General features: G+C 33.8%; 1 pseudogene; it reads right to left on the reverse strand.

Moving 5' to 3' along the window:
* LOC115512968 overlaps positions 1-20,093 on the reverse strand; it is a 74,120-nt pseudogene that overhangs the window by 14,935 nt on the left and 39,092 nt on the right.

A 20,093-nucleotide genomic window follows, 5' to 3' on the forward strand; every position in this document is an offset into this window, starting at 1 on the left:
TGAATATTTATATTTTCTGATTTTTAAAAATCAGTGCATTATAAGTAGATAATCTGGTCTCTGTTGAAACTATATTCTTGGGGCACCTGGGTGGCTCAGTCGGTTGAGTGTCTGGCTTTGGCTCAAGTCATGATCTCACAGTTTGTGGGTTTGAGCCTCGCATCGGGCTCTGTGCTGACAGCTTAGAGCCTGGAGCCTGCTTCTAATTCTGTGTTTCCCTCTCTCTCTGCTCCTCCCCCACTCATGCTCTGTCTCTCTCTCTCTCCTTCAAAAATAAATAAAAACATTAAAATTTTTTTAAAAAAGAAACGATATTCTTTTGATTATTTACATAGAAGTGAGAAGTGAAAATAACTATATCTAGATTTTTCATATAAGCTCAATTTCAGATATTACCAGTAGATTGCTAGATACAGTTTAGCTCAACAAGAGAGAATCCTCAAAAAAAAATCAGGTAGGAGAGAAAGAAATAAAGGGAAATACTGCTTGTTGATTGGAACTCACTTATGTGGACACTAGGGAAAGAGTTACCTTTTTTTTGTTCACTTGAAGTACTCTTTTAAGTGCCAGAGGGGTGCCCCGGTGGCTCATTTGGTTAAGAATCTGGCTCTTGATTTCTACTCAGGCCATGATCTCATGGGTGTGAGATTGAGCCCTGCATCAGGTTCTGTGTTGAGTGTGGATTGTCTTGGATTGTCTTGGATTGGATTGTTGAGTGTGGATTGTCTTGGGATTGTCTCTCTCTCTTTGTGTGTGTGTGTGTGTGTGTGTGTGTGTGCCCCCTCCCTCTCTTTCCTTCTCTCTCTCTGCTCATATCCCTCTCAAAATAAACATTAAAAAAATAAAAATTAATAAAAGTGCCAGAAATACATACAAATTTAGCACTGCCAAATTGAAGTTGTTATATATAATAATCACATTTAGATGTTGACTATACATTTCCTACTTTTACTATAAAATAATTTCTTCTCCGTTTTTTACTGTAGTATGTAATTCTATAAAATAATGGACCTTTTAATGACCTGGGTTATTTTGGTTCTGTATAATTTTTAATGTTCTGTTTAATGGGATTAATTTTTGCATTATAGAAATTTTCAGAACTTATTTTCTCATTATCCAAACTATTCAGGAAATGTCACTTACATTAATTCTTAACTACTTATAAAAATAATAGTGTGATTCTAATTGTCTTAATAAAATTGATTTAGTCTTAATTAAAATACCTTCTAGGAAAGATATTGCTTAGGTCTATAAGCATTTTCTTCATATTGGAAGGGACAGAAACATGTTATGTATTTTTAAATTGGAAAACAGTGTTTGGGAATAAATACATTTATCCCTTTACTAGGTTGACATTCCTAGATAATGTGATGACTGTTGCAGTTTATAATTAGTTCTTGAAAGAACACGTGTGATAAGTTATCTTAAATACTGAAAATACCAGAAATGATAATTATTGTTTTCTTTCTTATAATGCCATTCTCATACCCCCTTTACTCATATTCTATTAAAAGAAAGATATCATAACAGTTAAGATATTTCCTTTTTGTATTCTGAAGTTTACTACTCTTTACTTTGATTTGCATAAATATTATTTTGTTATATCTGTAAGTGAATATTTTTTGCTGATTATAATCTTTCCCAATGGTAATCTAGACATCAGGTAATAGAAAAATAATATCTAGCATCTAAGGAGGAACTTGGCTTTTGAGCTATATGTTCATCAATACAGTTCTTACAGTATTGCATGTTTTCCTTTGTGGTGAGATATTTGTATGCAAACCATAAATTCTTTATAGTATACATTTGGCCTTTGAACACTGCAAGGATCCAGGGTACCAAGCCCTCATACATTTCAAAATCCACATATAACTTTTGACTCTCCCAAAACTTTACCTATTCCATACCTAATAGCCTGGTTTTGACTGGAAGACTTATCAATAACAGTTGAGTAACACACATGTTTTATGTTATATGTATTATATTACTTTATTCTTAATATGCACTAGAGAAAATTTTTAAGAAATTCATAAGGAAGACAGCATACATTTACAGAACTGTAATCTATGTATAAGTGAACTTGTGCTGTTCAAACCCATGTTTTACAAGGGTCAACTGTATTTCTCTTCTCTTTTTACCTCCTGTATTTTGCATGTCCCCTCCAGGCCACCACACTTCACCCAATGCCCATACCAGTGCCTAAATAATATGAGGTGCTCAATAATTTTGAATGAGTTGGTATAAAAACAAAATTAGAATCTAGAAGCTAAAAAAACTATTGGCGAATTCACAGTGGAGAAGGCAGATATCACTGTTAAAACAAATAGCTAGTATAAGAAGTAGAAGATTATTAAGCAGTTTAGTTTTCAGCTGATTTAAATCTAAGGGACTGGCGCTTGTAATAAATATCCGATATCAAGGTTAAAATAAACTTCTCCTGCATTAGACTCTAAGCTTTTTGTACCTGGAGAAAATGTACTATTCGTAATTGTGTTCTCAGTACTTTGAAGAATCTTTTTTTTTTTTTAATTTTTATTTATTTTTGAGAGAGATGCAGAGCACGAGTGGGGGAGGAGCAGTGAGAGGGAGGCACAGAATAGGAGCAGGTTCCAGGCTCTGAGCTGTCAGCACAGAGCCTGACGTGTAGCTCGAACTCATGAACTGTGAGATCGTGACCTGAGCCAAAGCCAGATGCTCAACAGACTGAGCCACCCAGGCGCCCCATGTTTTCAGTACTTTGTACAGTGAGTGAGTGGTGCATTCTAGTGCTAACTGAATGTTTGTGGAGGGAAGAAGGGAATGAGGGAAATAAGCAGGAAAAGAAGAAAGGAATCCCATACATTAGGAGTCACTTTTCATTCCTTCCTTTCTTTCGAAACTCTTAATAACAACTAATCTACTTTCTGTCTCTTTGGATTTGTTTTCTGGACATTTTATATAAATGAAAATACACAATATGTAACTTTCTGTGTCTGGCTTTCACTTAGCATAGTGCTTTCAAGGTTCATCTGTATGTTATAACCTGTATTATAGGTTGTTTTTTGTTTGTTTTTGTTTGTTTTTAATGACTGAATAGTTCATCAAATGGATGGGCAACATTATGTTTATCTATTGATCAATTGATAGATATTTTGAGTTGTTTTCACTTTGAGGATATTATGAGTAATGTTATAATAGTAATTTATAAGATTTTGTGTGAAAATGTTTTTTATTTCTCTTTGATATATACCTAGGAATACAATTGCTGGTTGTATGGTAGCAGTATGTTTAACTTTTTTGAGGAATTTTCCAAAGTGGCTACATAATTTGTATTCTCACTAGCAACGTCTGACAGAATTTCCCCACATCCTTGCCAAAACTTATTATTGTCTGTCTTTTTTATATTAGCCATCCAAGTTGTGTGTAAAGTGGTATCTTACTGTGGTTTTGGATGGCATATTCCTAATGACTGTTTGAGCATCTTTTCATGTGCCTGTTGGCAATTTCTATATCCTCACTAAACAAATCTTTATTTATTCCCTTTGGCTATATTTTTTATGAGTTGTCTTTTATTGTTAGTTGTAAAAGTTCTTTATATTATAGATACCAAATGCTTATCAGACACACAATTTGCAAGCATTTTCTCCCATTCTGTAAGTAGTATTTTCATTTTCTTGATCATTTCCTTTGAAGCACAAATGTTTTTAAATTTAATAAAGCCTAGTTAATCAAATATTTCCCTTTCCACTTGTATTTTTATAATTATATCTAAAATATAACTGTCAAATATAAGGTCATGATGATTTACTCCTATTTTTTCCTAAAATGTTACAGTTTTAGCTGTTACATTTTATTTTTAATTAATTGTTAATTACTTTTGTGTATTATGTGAGCTAGGCAGCCAACTTCTCCTCCCCTCTCTCTCTCCCCCTCCCTCTTCTTTGTTGCATGTGGATAAGCAGTTTTCCAAGCACGATTTGTTGATATCCATCTGTTTTATGGACTGTCCTGACACTCTTGTCAAAAATTTTATTATTATAAAATTGACCATGAATATAAGTTTGGCCTTTGGGGTCTCCATTCCATTGATCTCTCTATATATTATATAAATATATTACCACACACCTTGATTATTGCAGATTTGAAGTAAGTTTTTAAATTGGAAGTGTGAGCTCTTTAACTTTGTTTTTCATTTCCAAGATTATTTGGCTGTTCTGGGTCCCTTGGATTTCCATATGAATTTTAGGATTAGTTTTTCAATTTATACCCAAAGGGAAGCTAGAAACTTGAAAAGGATTACATAAACTTTAGATCAATTTGGATTGCATAGATACTGTAGATCAATATTAAATCTACCAACGGAAAAAAAAATGGAATTAACTTAAGTCAACCTGTAATTAATTTCAGTGACATTTTGTAATTTCCAGTGTGCAAGTTCTGCACTTCCTTTGCTAACTTTATTCCTATTTTATTCTCTTAGAAGCTATGACAAATATTTTAATTTCATTTTAAAATGTTTAATTGATAATATGAAGAAATAAAATTTATCTTTGTATATTAATGTTGTATCTTGCACTTTGCTAATCTTTTCATTTTTTATTTTTAAATTTTTTATGTTTATTTTTTGAGAGAGACAGACAGAGCGTGAGCGGGGGAGGAGCAGAGAGAGAGTGAGACACAGAATCTGAAGCAGGCTCCAGGCTCTGAGCTGTCAGCACAGAGCCAGATGTGGGGCTCGAACCCATGGACCATGAGATCATGACCTGAGCCGAAGTCGGACACTTTAACGGACTGAGTCACCCAGGCACCCCTAATCTTTTCATTATTTTTAATAGATTTTTCTTTGGTGGGTTCCTGAGGGTTTTCTATATAAAAGATTATGTCATTTGCAAATAGAGATAGGTTTATTTCTTCCTTTCCATTCTTGGGTGTCTTTTATGTCCTTGTTATACAGTGGACAAGGAAGTGTCAAGAATAGAAAGTTCACCTTATTCATAATCTCAGGAGAAAAGTTCTCATTTTTTAAGTCTTTCAGTCATTAAGCATAATTTTAACTGAGCTTTTTGCTATTGTTGTTTGCTTTTTATAAATGGGCTTTACAAAGTGTAGGAAGTTCCTTCCTATTCTAGCTTGAGTTGTTTTGGCATACAAGGATATTGGGTTTTGTCATTTTTTTTTTCTGAATGTGTTGCAATTACCATGTGGTATGTCCTTTTTTATTATGATATATTGAATTGATTAATTTTCATTAATTGAACAAATTTTACATTCCTGGGATAAGTCCCACTTGGATATGCTATTTAATGATTTTTAAATGCTTATTAATTTGATTTGTATTTGTTGAGAATTTCTGCATCTATATTTATAAGGGATATTGATAGGTAACTTTCATTTCTTGTAATGTCTTTACCTGATGTTGGCATCAGGGTAATATTGGTTTTACAGAATCCATTTGAAAATTGTTAATTCCTCCTTTTTTTTCTTTTAAGAAATTGTTTAAATCCTTGTTAGAACTCACCAGTGAAGTCATCTGGTTATGGATAATTACTTAATTACAAATTAAATCTCTTTACATATTAAGTCCCAAACAGTTTTTATTGTTTCTTGAAATTTTTTAGTAGTTTTTTCTAGGGATTTATTTTTTCTGTTACCTAACATAACTAAAATTGTTGATGGTATTTCCTTATAATTCTTTTTATTTCTACAAGGTTGGTAGGACTATTCCCTCTCTCAGTTCTGATTTTAAAATTTCAGTCTTCTCTATTTTTTTCTTGGTTTGTCTACCTAATAGTATACTAATTATGTTAGTTTCTTCAAAAAACCAACTTTTGTGTTTGGCAAATATCTTTATTGTTCTTCAATATTCATGTATTTCCATTCCTTACTGTTTTTCATCTTGCTTGTGATGTGTTTAGTGTGACATCCTTTTTCTAGTTTCTTTTGGTAGAAGATTAAAATTTTGATTTGATATCTCTATCTTCTTTTTACTGCTATGGAGAAGCAAAAACTGATAGAAAAGCACATTCATTTTAAATGAAGTATAAGATCATTTATATTTGAGTTAAAATTAGGATTTTAATGAATAGAAGTACACAAAAATAGAAATTTTCTCAAGTATTTTTAGATGACTAAAGTAATTTGAGACTGTGTGTACTACGCTTTGGATAACTGTTATGCCACGATAACTAAATAACCATTAAATTCACACAGAGGGCAAATTAGACATTACTTGTGTACCACGTCAGATCTCATTGTTCTCACCTTTGGTAAGGCATTACTAAATGGTGTTTTTCACCATTATCAGGGAGAGTCCTACTGGAGCACAAGGCAAAAGGAAAAATATGCTCCTATTTAGATACTTATCAAAATATTCTCCCTTATCTTGAACTAAATAGAAAAAGTTAATCTTCTACAATTAAGCACACACATACCCCATATATCAGGCCCCACATTGCCAAATCTGCTTTGCATACCACTTCCAGTCCTCCTATACCTGGCCCAACAGGGGTCTGGATGAGATGACCACATTGGCTGGGACTGCCTGGCTCACTGCAAGGATCTGCTCCCTTTGCACAACTCAGGATCGCAAAACTGACAAAGAGCTTGTCTTTTTTTCCATTTGAATATTTTGTCTGGGATTTTTGCATTAATTTTGATTTTTTGAAAAAGAATATTACATTAAAATGTTGTTGTTAAAGTAATATTGTTTACCTTGACTGCTGAGTTTTTGGTGACCCCTTAAATGTAGCAATTGAGGCAAGAGCTGTCTTGTTAACCCTGATCCCATCCTTGCAGTATGTTCTTCTGCATCCAGTCACTGCTGAAGCAGCCATCACTGAAAGGGCCCCGATAGATTGAGGTTAGCTCCACCAGACAGTGCCTAAGTTCATTCTTGTAAAGAGCCCTTCTTTTATCCAACTCTGAGCTTTATCTTCTATTACTAACACCCGAAACACTGCAGACCCACCAGGCACCAAAACATGTGTAATCCAGAAATACAGAGTACATCTTTGACTAATAATCATTATTTTTTCTCCCCCCCTCCACCACCCCACTCCTCCGCTCTGGCAGATGTATCTGAAATGCAGTGTTTCATATAACCTCTTGCACACAATCATCTAAAATTAAACAGCACCCTTTTGGTAAAATAAATTTATATTAGCTGTCTCTCCTTGTCCGCTTCATGCCTTTTTTCCTCTCATGATGGAGGTTGTATTTCCTTATAAAATAGTAACAGATAAGTCTTGGTGTCAGACTAATTTCTGAACACCATCTAAGACAAAGGAATAATCAAACAATGCTTGCTAAGAACACTGTATATTTTGGAAAAGTTTTTATTTATATTATTGTAGGAAATATTATTTTAAAAAATGTGATTTTAACCGTGCAAAATATTGCATTTCCTATCATTGAGAAGTTTTTTACCAATAGAAGTGATGTCAAAAATTCTAATTTTGAAAATGTAAAGAGATTCCATTTTTCCTCAAAACATAAACCCAACTCTTCACTAAGAATTTGCAGACAGTTTAAGAATATCTTGAAATTTAGTTGATGGCCTAAATATACTTTTTATGGATATTATTGTATAAAAGATTTCAAGATTATAGAAATGATTAAGGTACTGAATGCATGAAAGATCTAATACAATTCTGGATACAGGAAGGGCTGTTATAAGTTAACACATGAAAAATAAATTTTATTTGACAATTGTCACTTTGATATATTGTTAAAATATTAATCAATTAATATCACAGTAGTACATTTCACAATAGTACGCTATAAAATGTAAACAGATAAATCTCAGCAATCACAAAATAATACTTAGAACTGAAGTGAAAAAGAAAAATAAAGACTAACAGGTGACAAATCATTCTTTAAACTCCTAAGAGGTATTATAAATTATGTGGCAGGTAATTCCCAGGAGCAAATGATTGAGAAGACAAAGAAATCCACCTGGTGTATATGTGAAAGAGATTTATTGACTAATTTTAGAAACATGTGCCACAGGATCAGGGCTCTGCAGGAGATTTTTCTTATCTTCTTATAACTTCTTGTTTTTGTGTCCCATTTATTGAAGTGTGTCATAGGTTTTATAATGTGTGGGCTAATTTTCATTTTAAAACGTTATTTACAAACTTTCAAAGAGATAGTTTTTGTTATTTCCTGCATGCTATTTCTGAGAATTATGAATGCCTAGTTTATATCTACTAACTTGAGAAATACTGCTTTCAATGCTATGTAATATATCCATAAGAAAAGACTTGTTGCTAAAAAATTGGTAGAAATGGTTATTTTTATTACAGTCCATTAATCCCAGTGAGAAAAATTAGAAAAGTCAAATAAGTTATAAAATTATATATTTAAAGGTAAAATATGCAAAAGGAAGGTCTAAAGGGATTAAAATGCTTATAAGAATAGAAACTTCAGAGGGAAGCTGAAGATGTGCTACTGTACCTGGGGACCTAGATTGTCTCACTATGATCTGGAGTCTAAGAAACAAGGTCTGGCCCTCACAGAGGGATATTACTGGGTATCAGAGGAATCAGAAGATATTTGGTGGTTGCCCATGTTCAGGGTTATAGAATTGGAGAGTTAAATATCTGAGAAGTCTTAAACACATAATGTTTGAAGACATTTGCCATATATGAAGCTATGTGGATAGAAAAAGTAAATAGCAAACAAAACTGAATAGCAGAGGATAATTCCTCCATGTTTTTCTTGGTAAGAAAATCAAACAATAACAAAAAGAATCTCTAGGTTTTCAGTTGAAACCCTGTTGGGCCATATCTTAAGATCTGGGGCAAATTAGAGGTGAATTTAATCTTCAAAAAAGCAACATGAGTCTCTAGTCAGATCAGCCTAATGGCTGAATGGACAAAGCTGACCAGCACTTCCCCCATTATCTGCCTATAATGGAAAGGGTAACTCTTACCTGATGAAAGATAATGTTGCCTGATTCCTGTACAGCTTTGCATTAATTATGCTCAGTATTAAATATAATGTGGTGTACTAACAGGTGGAGACAAATACTAACTAGTAATAAAATAATAAATAAAAGAACACCTGGTATGCTTCAGATATGGAATACAGCAGACAAGGGTTTTAAATAACTAGGATTAATATGTTTAAGAAAATAGAGCATGAGACAAATAAAAATAAAACTGGAAATTAGCCTTCAAAAATGATAATATGTATATTTTAGGACTGAAAGGTAGAATAGAATTAAGCACTAAATTGGTAGGTTTCATAGTTCAGACACACACAAAAAATGGTGAAGTAGAATGCAGTTCAATAGAAATTACTCAAATTAAAAGACAAAAAAAAATTAACTTGGAAAATGGAAAGGGCATAAGAGGCATGTATGGCAGTCAAATTACATGTGTAATTGGAAACTTCAAGAGAGTAGAGAATGGGCCAAAAAAGAGTATTTGAAGAGGTATGACTGATAGTTTAACAAAACGTATGAAAGGCATGATCCTGTTGATTCAAATATCTAAGTGAAGTACAGACAGAATAAATGTAAAGGAACCAAAGTTAGGTATGTCATCTTTGAATGTAGAAACTAGACACAAAGAGAAAATATTAAAAAAATATATATTCATGGTGGGGGGGGGGGGGGGACATTACCTTGAAAGGAGAAACAATGAGAGTAACCAATGGAAGCTAGAAAAAACAAAATAGTATCTGCCATCATGCCCAACACAAAACGAAAAACTGTTATCCTAAAGTCCTAAACCCAGTGAGAATATTCTCCAGAAGTGAAATGAAATGAATTATTAAAACAGTGACTAAAAGAATATATCACACCTATAACTGTGTTAGAAAATATTAAAGAGTTCTTTAGGGAGAAGGAGAATGATCCCAGAGGGAAACACAGAAATAAAGAACATAGCATGGTTAAAAATAGAATAAATTTTTAAAAACTGACATTCTCTGAAAATACTAGCCAAAGAAGAACTAGGATAAGCCTTACAAACACCAGGCACTGCTTTTCAGGAAAGAAGCTTTATCAGAGATAAAGAGGGATATGTTGTAAAGATAAAGGTATCAAAACACTAGGACAATGTCATATTTCTAAATTTTTGTATAATAAATAATTTCCATTGGTAAGCACTATGTCTATCTAAATAGCTGATAAAGTAGGCAGAAACAATTTTCAGTAAGGATTTAGAAATTCTGAATGGCATAATTAAGCTCAGCCTTACAAGGTATAGATATAAAAGCACCTGACAACGACAGAATTTACATTCTTTCGAATGCACATAAAACATTTATTGAAAGTGACCATCAAAGAATCTAGCCACAATAATTTTTAAAGAATTGGAATTATTTAGGGTATGTATCCTGACCTCAGTGGCTTTAAGTTAGAAATTAATGAATGATAACTAGATAATCCATCTGTGCCTGGAAATTAATTAAACTACTTGTAACTAATACAGGAGCTGAAGAAAAGAAATACAAAAGAAAATATTAAACAATTAAATAATGAAATGAAATATATGGAATTCAACAAAATACACTCAAAGGGAATTGTAGAGCATTTAAATTACATATTTGAGAAGAAATTGGATAGTAATTATCTATGTTCATATTTTAAGCACATAGGAAAAAATGGCATATCAATCTCCCCAAGAAACAAAAATAGAAACATTATCAGAAGAAGGGCCATAGTTGATGAAAAAAAGTAAACATATAGTAAAAGAAATCGACAAAGATAAAAACTATGTAATGAAAATATTAGTATCATTCTAAAATAAAATAAATCTAGGGGTGCCTGGGTGGCTGAGGCAGTTAAACGTCCGACTCTTGATTTCAGCTTAAGTCATGCTCTCACGATTTGTGAGTTTAAGCCCCATGTCAGGCTCTGAATGTCAGCTTGGGATTCTCTCTCACCCTCATTCTCTGCTCAGGTACCCTCTCTCTCTCTCTCAAAATAAACATTAAAAAAATTAAAACAAAATAAATCTAGCTAATCTGATCACAGAAAATAAATATAGGAAACACACATTACTATTATCAGTAAAAAAAAATCACTACAGTTCTAAGATATTTTAATAAGATGTTTTGAAAAAAATTAATTAGTTTAATTAGAAGACATAAAAACATTTCTCAATAATTGCAGCTTGACATGATCTGACAAAAATAAACTCTGAATATTGCTATTAAAATATTTAACCATTTACAAAATATATTTCCACAAGTAAAATCTCAGATATGAATGACTTTAGCTGTGACCTTTCCAAATCTCACACAGAAATTATTGAAATGATATATAAATGAAACCATTATGGTTATATATGTAACAAATTTGTTTTCTTGAAAATCTGCTAATGTGAAAACTGACTTTTGGGAGAGGGGATAGAAGACATTTGAGGATAGTGTTGTGCATCAGCAATATTTAATTGATGGAAGAGTTCTTTGAAGCCCTGAAGTTAGATGTGGAGGGATTTTATGAGGGTGCCCTCCCTCCACAATCCTCCTCTGTTAGTTGGATAACCTCGTTCAGTTGCCTAGGTGTCACGATAAGATGGGTATGAAGGTGGGTGGATGAAAATTGGAACGACGGTGATGATCTGGCAAACAATGGTCAGACTTTTGCAAAAACCCTTCCTTGCCTGGTCACCCCGGTTCAATTAATCATATGTGATTTATGAATAAGTGTTTATAAGAAATAAAAGCAAAAAGGACATAATTTATTTTCAATGACAAAGTAGATTGGATTTCTCACAGCTCGCCCTCACCATCTATGTTTCCTAGCTCTGGCATCTACAGGATTAAGTGGGGTTCACAGACCCTAGACCTTCCTGCAGCAACCAAAAAATTTAATGTTGAGAATCCTGTCAGGTTGATCTATTTCTGATATCATTTTCCCTTTCAGATCCTTTTTTGGCTTCTGGCCTTGGAGAGGTTTGAATGTCCTGACAGATAAATGAAGCAATTTCAGCATTTTTGAGTCTAGGCTTTTGATCAGTTCACAAAGGAGATAAAATGTCTTTCTGACAGAATATCACCATGAAAGGCAGGTTAGACAAAATCTTACAGAAAGGGACATAGGGATACTGAGAGCAGAAAGACAAACTATTTTCTTACACTTCACCAAAGACCAGTCCTGCATGCTAGGAGAAATATAAACCCGAAAGCTCATTTAAATGACCCGAAAGGTCATTTAAATATTGTTTTTTATTTTCCTTTATGTGAGTATGTTAACTGTATGAGCTACCTAGACAGGTTGACAGGAAAAAAAAAGGACAGAAGAATAGAGGATTAACCATAATATAAAAATCAAGTATTTTAGGGGCGCCTGGGTGGCGCAGTCGGTTAAGCGTCCGACTTCAGCCAGGTCACGATCTCACGGTCCGTGAGTTCGAGCCCCGCGTCGGGCTCTGGGGATGGCTCAGAGCCTGGAGCCTGTTTCCGATTCTGTGTCTCCCTCTCTCTCTGCCCCTCCCCCGTTCATGCTCTGTCTCTCTCTGTCCCAAAAATAAATAAACGTTGAAAAAAAAATTAAAAAAAAATAAAAAGAAATATAACCTTTAAAGTTATCAAGGTATCTTAACATTTTATTTTACCTTTTGTCTTACATTTTCATGTATAGACAATGAAAAGCAGTCAAATTTCTTAATAATAGAGAATAAAATACAAGTGTCCATGACTTATACTCTCCTGTATGGATTATAACCAGTAGAAAACATTATATTTGGTATGGAATAGAATACATCTCTGTGAATAGGGTATAGCTACATTGTGGGGATTATATTTATGATATGAACTTAATGAGTTTTATATTCTAATTATTTTAATTGACTAGTTATTCTCATTTTATACTTTGATTTAAATTTCCAACACAGATGAAGTAGATGGTGATTTCTATTTCATTTTTGAACAATGAATGCCAAAATTCTATTAATCCATATACCAAATAAACTGTATTTGGATTTACACAGCTTGGGACAAAATATTACACAAACTTGACTTGATTGTTAATCTCTGTCCTGCTGAGTATTAAGATCATGAAGTTGTACTTTGCTTGATGAGAGTCTTTGACTAAAAAGAAACAGCATGGCTTTTCCTATCAAACACAGATGTATTAGTTTATTATTGCTGCTGTAACAAATTACCATCAACTGTGAGTCTTCAAGCAACACAAATTTATTATCTTACAGTTAGAATCCCCAAAGCAACATGTTTGCAGGGCTTTGTTCCTTCTGGAGGCTCTAGGGAAGAACCTGTTTCTTTGCCTTTTCCTGAATTTCTTGGGTCATGACTTCTTCCTCTATCTTCAGAGGCAGCAGTATAACATCTTCACACACCCCTGCCTCAACCTCTTTTTCCTTTATTACATCTCCTTCTATAATTCTAACTTTTCTGCCTCCCTCTTGCAAAGACCCTTGTACTTATGTTTTGGCCCCAAGATGATCCAAAATAATTTTTAATGTAATAATATTTGCAAAGTCTCTTTTGCCATGTAAAGTAATAATGTTAATTCTGGGGATTCAGGTATGGGCATCTCTGGGGGAGGGGGACATTTTTCTGTCTACCACATCGGGAGACAAGGAGTGGGGCTGTGATGTGGCCTTCCTGAAATGGTTCCAGGGCATAGTTCCCCAATTCACCTGGAACAGTCCTGGGACTTGAACAACCACTACAGGGAAGTTTTCCAAGATTGATGTGTCACTGTGGCAAATAAAACATGGTATTGAAGGAACATATCTAACACTGTATTATTTTAAAGTAATCTTAAATATTACTTTCAAATGGTTCCAGGGCATAGTTCCCCAATTCACCTGGAACAGTCCTGGGACTTGAACAACCACTACAGGGAAGTTTTCCAAGATTGATGTGTCACTGTGGCAAATAAAACATGGTATTGAAGGAACATATCTAACACTGTATTATTTTAAAGTAATCTTAAATATTACTTTCATCTAATTCTGAAAAAAAAATCTTATTCAGTACCATGAATTTTCTCAGTTTTTTGGAAAAAAAAAGGTAGTTGCTTAAAATTTCTTTCAAAAGATCATTCTGATATTAATAGGATTTTAATAGAGAACATATTCTGTCCATAAATGTTTCTCCTTTGTGGTTTTGTAAATCCCCTTCCTGTGAATATCTAATACTCTCCCTGTGAATATCTAATATTAAACAAAGTGAAAAGAACTTTAGATTACCAAGCTAGAAATGTTATGTGTACAACCATGGAATAATGATGAATCTGCTGATTACAAAACTTTAAGGAATTTATTTTTTGATTCAGCATGAAGGAAGTGGTAGGAAATAAAGCTAGAAATTTAAAATGAAGTTAGTTAACCCACTGGAATTTAGGTTGTGATTCCATGCCGCAATGGTAAAGCAATATGACAGATTTCATTTGGGATTTATATTGCTGCCTTATACTTATATTTTTTAAATATGTCTTTTTAAAAAAAAGGATGGTTGGAAAAACATGTCTGTGATCAGAGAGAACACTTGATAATAAGAGGAAGTGGGGCAGAAGATTAGTCTGAGGGTAAAGTAGTGCAGAAAGTGAGACAATTGGAAATGGTTCTTTTGTTTGTTTGTTTGTTTGTTTGTTTGTTTGTTTGTTTTTGAGAGAGAGAGAGCACACACCAGCAGGGGAAGGGCAGAGAGAAAATCCCAAGCTGCCTCTGCACTCTTAGAGAGGAGCTATCTCACAAACCATGAGATCATGACCTGAGCTGAAATCAAGTTGGACCCTTAACCAACTGAGCCACACATGCACTCCTACAGTGGTTCTTTATAGAGAGATTTGCAACCACCAAGTGTTATGTCTCCAGATTTGTTGAACAATGTTATCTTCAGCTAGCACTTCATTATTTTGGCAATTTGGCTATCACTGTGACTATGATGTAGGCTTCTACATCATTATAAGCTAGCTCATCAGCTAAGTTACAACCCAGACTGTCATCCTCAATATCACTTTATGCATTGTCTCTTATAGCATTAAACTTAATGCTACCTATGGAATTCATCTTTAGCAGACTGTTCATTTTGTCATTATACTGTTTTATTTTTGGACACCCTCAATTTTTTTTTAAGTATAGATATCTAACACCTTATACCATACATGTTTTCCCCTCATTTCTTCAATTCATCTGTTTTGCTTAAACTCTTTCAATGGCCTTACAGAGAAGAGCAACTATTCTTCTGCTGGTTCGCTTCCACTATTTTATTAAGTAATTTCAAATTAGTTAGATTCTCAAAAACAGCATGTTGTCACCCACATTTGTCATCTGTACCTTTTAAGAATCCTACCAGTGCTTGAATGCCCTTGGCCCCTTATCATTATGACAAACTAAAAGCATCTGTCAAGACTTATTTAGGGGCACCTGGGTGGCTCAGTCGGTTATACATCCAACTCTTGATCTCGGCTCAGGTCATGATCTCAGGGTTCATGAGTTTGAGCCCCACATAGGGCTCTGTGCCTATGGTTCAGAGTCTGCTTGGGATTCTCTCTTTCTCCTTCTCTCTACCCCTCCCCTGCTTATGTTCTCTTTCCTTCTCTCTCTTTCTCTAAATAAACATTAAAAAAAAAGATTTATTTCCCTTTTCTAAAAAGTTGCCTTTAATGTACCAACACCAAATTAATTGCTTCCAGTAATTTAACCATTGTGTGCATTTGAGAGCTTGCTTATGGCTTTTATCAGAGGAAAAGATTTACTTACACCCCTATTCTCCCTATTTCACTGCAAACGCTTTGAGGACAGTGACTGTCATTTTTGTATCTCTATTTTTAGAATGGTGCCTACTTGACAGGAGGCATTTAGGTAAGAAATTGATTATTGTTTTTGAAATTAGTAGAAATTAATGAAATGTAGTCAGAGGCCAATAATTGAATAGAGCTTATAATAACTAAGATCACAAACCTACCCTGAAAGATTTTAATAAGTTAGTTGCAAAGTACAATTTTTAGAGGTACCAAGAGCTATCCTTTCCTGGTAGTATCTTTTATTGGTCACTCTAGTCCAAGAGGTCATTTTAATATTAGTAACCACTTGGGTGAAAACATGTAACTCCTCTTTAAAAAGTTAATGTTTGAGGGTGCCTGGGTGGCTCACTCAGTTCAGCATCCAACTCTTGATTATGACTCAGATCATGATCTCATCATTTCTGAGCTTGAGCCCTGTGTAGGGCTTTGCTCTGACAGAGTGGACCCTGCTTGGGATTTTGGCTCTCTCTCTCTTTCTCTTTTCTGTCTCTCTCTGTCTCTCTTTCAAAATAAATAAACATTAAAAAAAGTTTATGTTTGCTTATATTAATGTTACACATTAATGTTTTAGAGTAGCCTGAAAAAAGCTAGACAGCCACTAGTTGTCCTGGTTTCATATGACATTAGATTGAGTAAGACAAGAAAAGTCTGGAGTTAGAGAAGTCAGATTCTCATGTGATAAATAGTAGGGAGCCATGATCACAACAGCATAATATTAAGATAGGTACATGGAGGAAAAAACATGGGGGTCAAAGGGAATTATGAAAATAGTCAACATCCCTTGAATATTTACTTGGTGCCATATATTAACTCATTTAAATGCTAAATCAAATATCAAAATTATTTCACGCAGTAGATATTATTCCAATTGTTAAACAACAAAAATTCACCTGAGTAAACTTTAAGGATCTAATTGATTTTGTTAAGCAATTTATGAATTGTGCAGCATCCCATCTAGCAAGTAGAAGGGAACACTGAGGAGTTATACAAAATGGATGCAGTTAATAGGGAAAAATGTGGAGGGACAATTAGCAAAAACAAAAATAAAAACAAAAACAAAAACAAAAACAAAAAAGAAAGGATTGTTGTCAGGTAAGGTCACCTTCTCTTAAAGAGAAGAGCAAGAGGTCTTACTAGGTGGATTACCTAATCTTTCTTAGGGCATAAGGAGGGCTCATGTGACATATTTCCTCATTGCTACTGACCAGAAAATTCCTGACTGACTGGATAAGACCATATCTCTAGGGGAGTTTGAAAGTACAATCAGGTTAGGTATAAAGCCTGGTTCAGTGACTTGGCCTAGCATACATGACTCCATTTGGGGCCTGTGTTTTTCTTTTTAGTAACTCCCTCCTTTTGATTGAACTCTCAGATTAACTGAAAGATATGATCAAAATTTAATTAATTAGTGGCAGTCTCAGCTACTGGTCTGAAGATTTTACAGTTTTTGTTGTTCCTTTCGTGTGGTGTCCATATGTGCTGATATTTTTGCTTAACCCCTGTGATATTCACAGGTCATGGCTCCAGACTCACATTCTTTAAGTCATCATTCTCTTTGTTTTTGTTTTTGTTTTTTATATATTCCAGTCTTAGGGAGATCATTTCTTTGGTGGGTAGTGGCTATGAACATGCATTTCAAGCTTTTGAAAAGATACGACATACCAAGTAGACCATTATGATTTTTTATAAGCAGGGTAATTTTCAAATGTTTGGAGTGTATTTCAAAGTCATTGTTCCAAAACCGAAACCAATCAAAGACCTCACTGATGGAGTGATGCCTTTAACCCAAATGGCTTGCTCAGTGATCTCACCTGAGCTTCAGTTTCCCCAGGAGTATTAATCCAGGTATAACAGGTGGATTTAGCCACAGCACAGATGCTTCCTTGCCCAGCTAAAAGATAATCAAGGGCTAGTCTCTTATCCAGAACAACTTTGGACAGAGAGTCAGAATCTTTATTGGGCAACTGTTGTTAAAATTTGCAATATCTTCAAGAGTTAAGAGGTTCCTGATCATAAATTCATTGACATTTACTCCTAAGTAAAGGAATATGGTCCTATGAATCATGAGTCATGAAAGTCTCCTGGTAGGTCCTTTATAACTCAAGGATGTAAATTCAAAGGTGTTGATTAGTGAGGTGTTTCAGTCTGTCTGAACAGTTAGGGGTAAAGTTTGCTAACCTAAGAGGCATAGCTTCCTTATGTGCTGGCCATCTAGGCATTCATAAGCCCAAGGAAAGTGACAACCACCACAGACAAAGCTCAATACTGTCAGAGCTGAAACTACTTCCACTAAGGTGGCACTGTTAGTGGATTTGCAGGGATGGCTGTATTGCCTGTTCAGGAACAATTTTATAAAAGCAACAGAATAGGGGCGCCTGGGTGGCGCAGTCGGTTAAGCGTCCGACTTCAGCCAGGTCACGATCTCACGGTCCGTGAGTTCGAGCCCCGCGTCGGGCTCTGGGCTGATGGCTCAGAGCCTGGAGCCTGTTTCCGATTCTGTGTCTCCCTCTCTCTCTCCCCCGTTCATGCTCTGTCTCTCTCTGTCCCAAAAATAAATAAACGTGGAAAAAAAAATTAAAAAAAAAAAGCATCAGAATAAAACAATAACTGTGAAAAGGCTTAAAGGTGTTCATTGTTAAAGATCTGGTGATAATATATTATAATGGAACTGACAGGGAAATTTGGTTATTTCTGTAACATACAACATTTTAAGATAGTAACTAGAATTATGACTATAACATTATACCAGGACATGACAGAATTCTATACAATTTCTAAAACACATATTAACATTCACCCAATATAACCTAAGGTTTATCATCACTTATTTGACAATGCTTCTCAGGTAATTTAACATACCAAATAAGGCTATGTATTATTTCTTTTTATAAGGAGAGAAAAAAATCTTTTAAGATGGTCCAGGAGTCCTCTGTAGTATTTTATATTTCAAAGTTGGTCTAAGTAAAAAAGAAAAAAACAAAAAAACAAAAAACTTTATTTAGAACTTAAATTTTGGGAAGTTGGTCAAAAATATGAAAAGATTTGAACATATGATTAAATAGGATCACAGATCACTATGAAACAATATTTATTTAACCAAAGTAACATGATTTTTAAAGGTAAATGCAGAAGGTTATTGTTGTTAGAAATACTTAGCTCTTTTAATATTGAGAAGCTTCCATTTTCTTAAGTGATGAAAGACCTGATTAAGACAACATAAAACACAGGATGACATTTGGGTAAGACAGAATTTTTTTAGGCAGATTACTTTAAGGGCAAGAAAAGCCATTCACAGCCTCTTATTATCAAAAAGCAGACCAATAAATAGTCCAAGAAAACTTTGTGCTTTAACAGACAGGAAACCAACTTACTTTTGATATTAAAGCTCATTCACTTAGTTGAATTTATTGCAGTTTAGCCAGCCCCGACTAGCTCTTTATTTTCTGTATTTCTCCTCTCTTTCTCTCTCTCTCACACATGTTCATGCTCCCTCTCATCTGCATGCACACACACAATATGAATTCGTTTCCAAAGATTTCTTTTTCCACAAATCTACACATACATTTTAATTTTCTTTCATGTGGAGATGTTTCCCTTATTATTTCTAGTAGTTTTAATTTCATATATTAATTTGAATTCTTACCTTCAGAAATCTCAATTTCTAGAAAAATGAAATAAACATTTGTTTACACTGCTGTTACACCATTATTCCTCAGACTAACAAATCCATGAATACCTTCATAATTTCTAGAAGCATATGCCTGTTTTTCAGTTTTCCAGTGTAGTACTACAAATCCCTATGTCTCTTAGTTTCTCGGTAATAGATGTAAAGAACACCAATAAAAAATACATAAATCAATGTTCAGTTATTAATGTTTCAGAAGTTTATCTCATTTTGGAAATGATCTAGATATTTAATGATTAATTGAACTTGGCAAAACTCAAAGATCTGGTACTAAATAGACTTGGGGAAACTAAGTAGACATAATATTGCTAAAATTTATTTATAATTATTTCTTATACCTATTTAATTTACTTTTTTCTTAATTGTTGATATTAGTCATAAAAATGTCATGAATCATTAAAGTGCTAACCATCATCTTAAGTTATCTTTTTTGCTGACATATTTTATAAGTGATGGACATGAACTCCACTGACATTTAGTAAGCTTAGGTAGAATAAAAGTATTATATTAATCCTGATAATTCTAAAGACATGCCTGTTTTTAATTAAGCCAACAGCCTTCACCTAGTTTTAATACTGAATGTTTTTCTAAATTATGTGAACTTGAAATTCATTTGGGTTGGTTTCTACTATATTTCTGAGAGTTTTAGAATGCTTAATGCCTAATTTAAACAAGCATTTGTTTATTTTAAATCAAATAAAT

This window comes from Lynx canadensis, chromosome B1 (genome assembly GCF_007474595.2).
Source record: "Lynx canadensis isolate LIC74 chromosome B1, mLynCan4.pri.v2, whole genome shotgun sequence".
NCBI lineage: Eukaryota > Metazoa > Chordata > Mammalia > Carnivora > Felidae > Lynx > Lynx canadensis.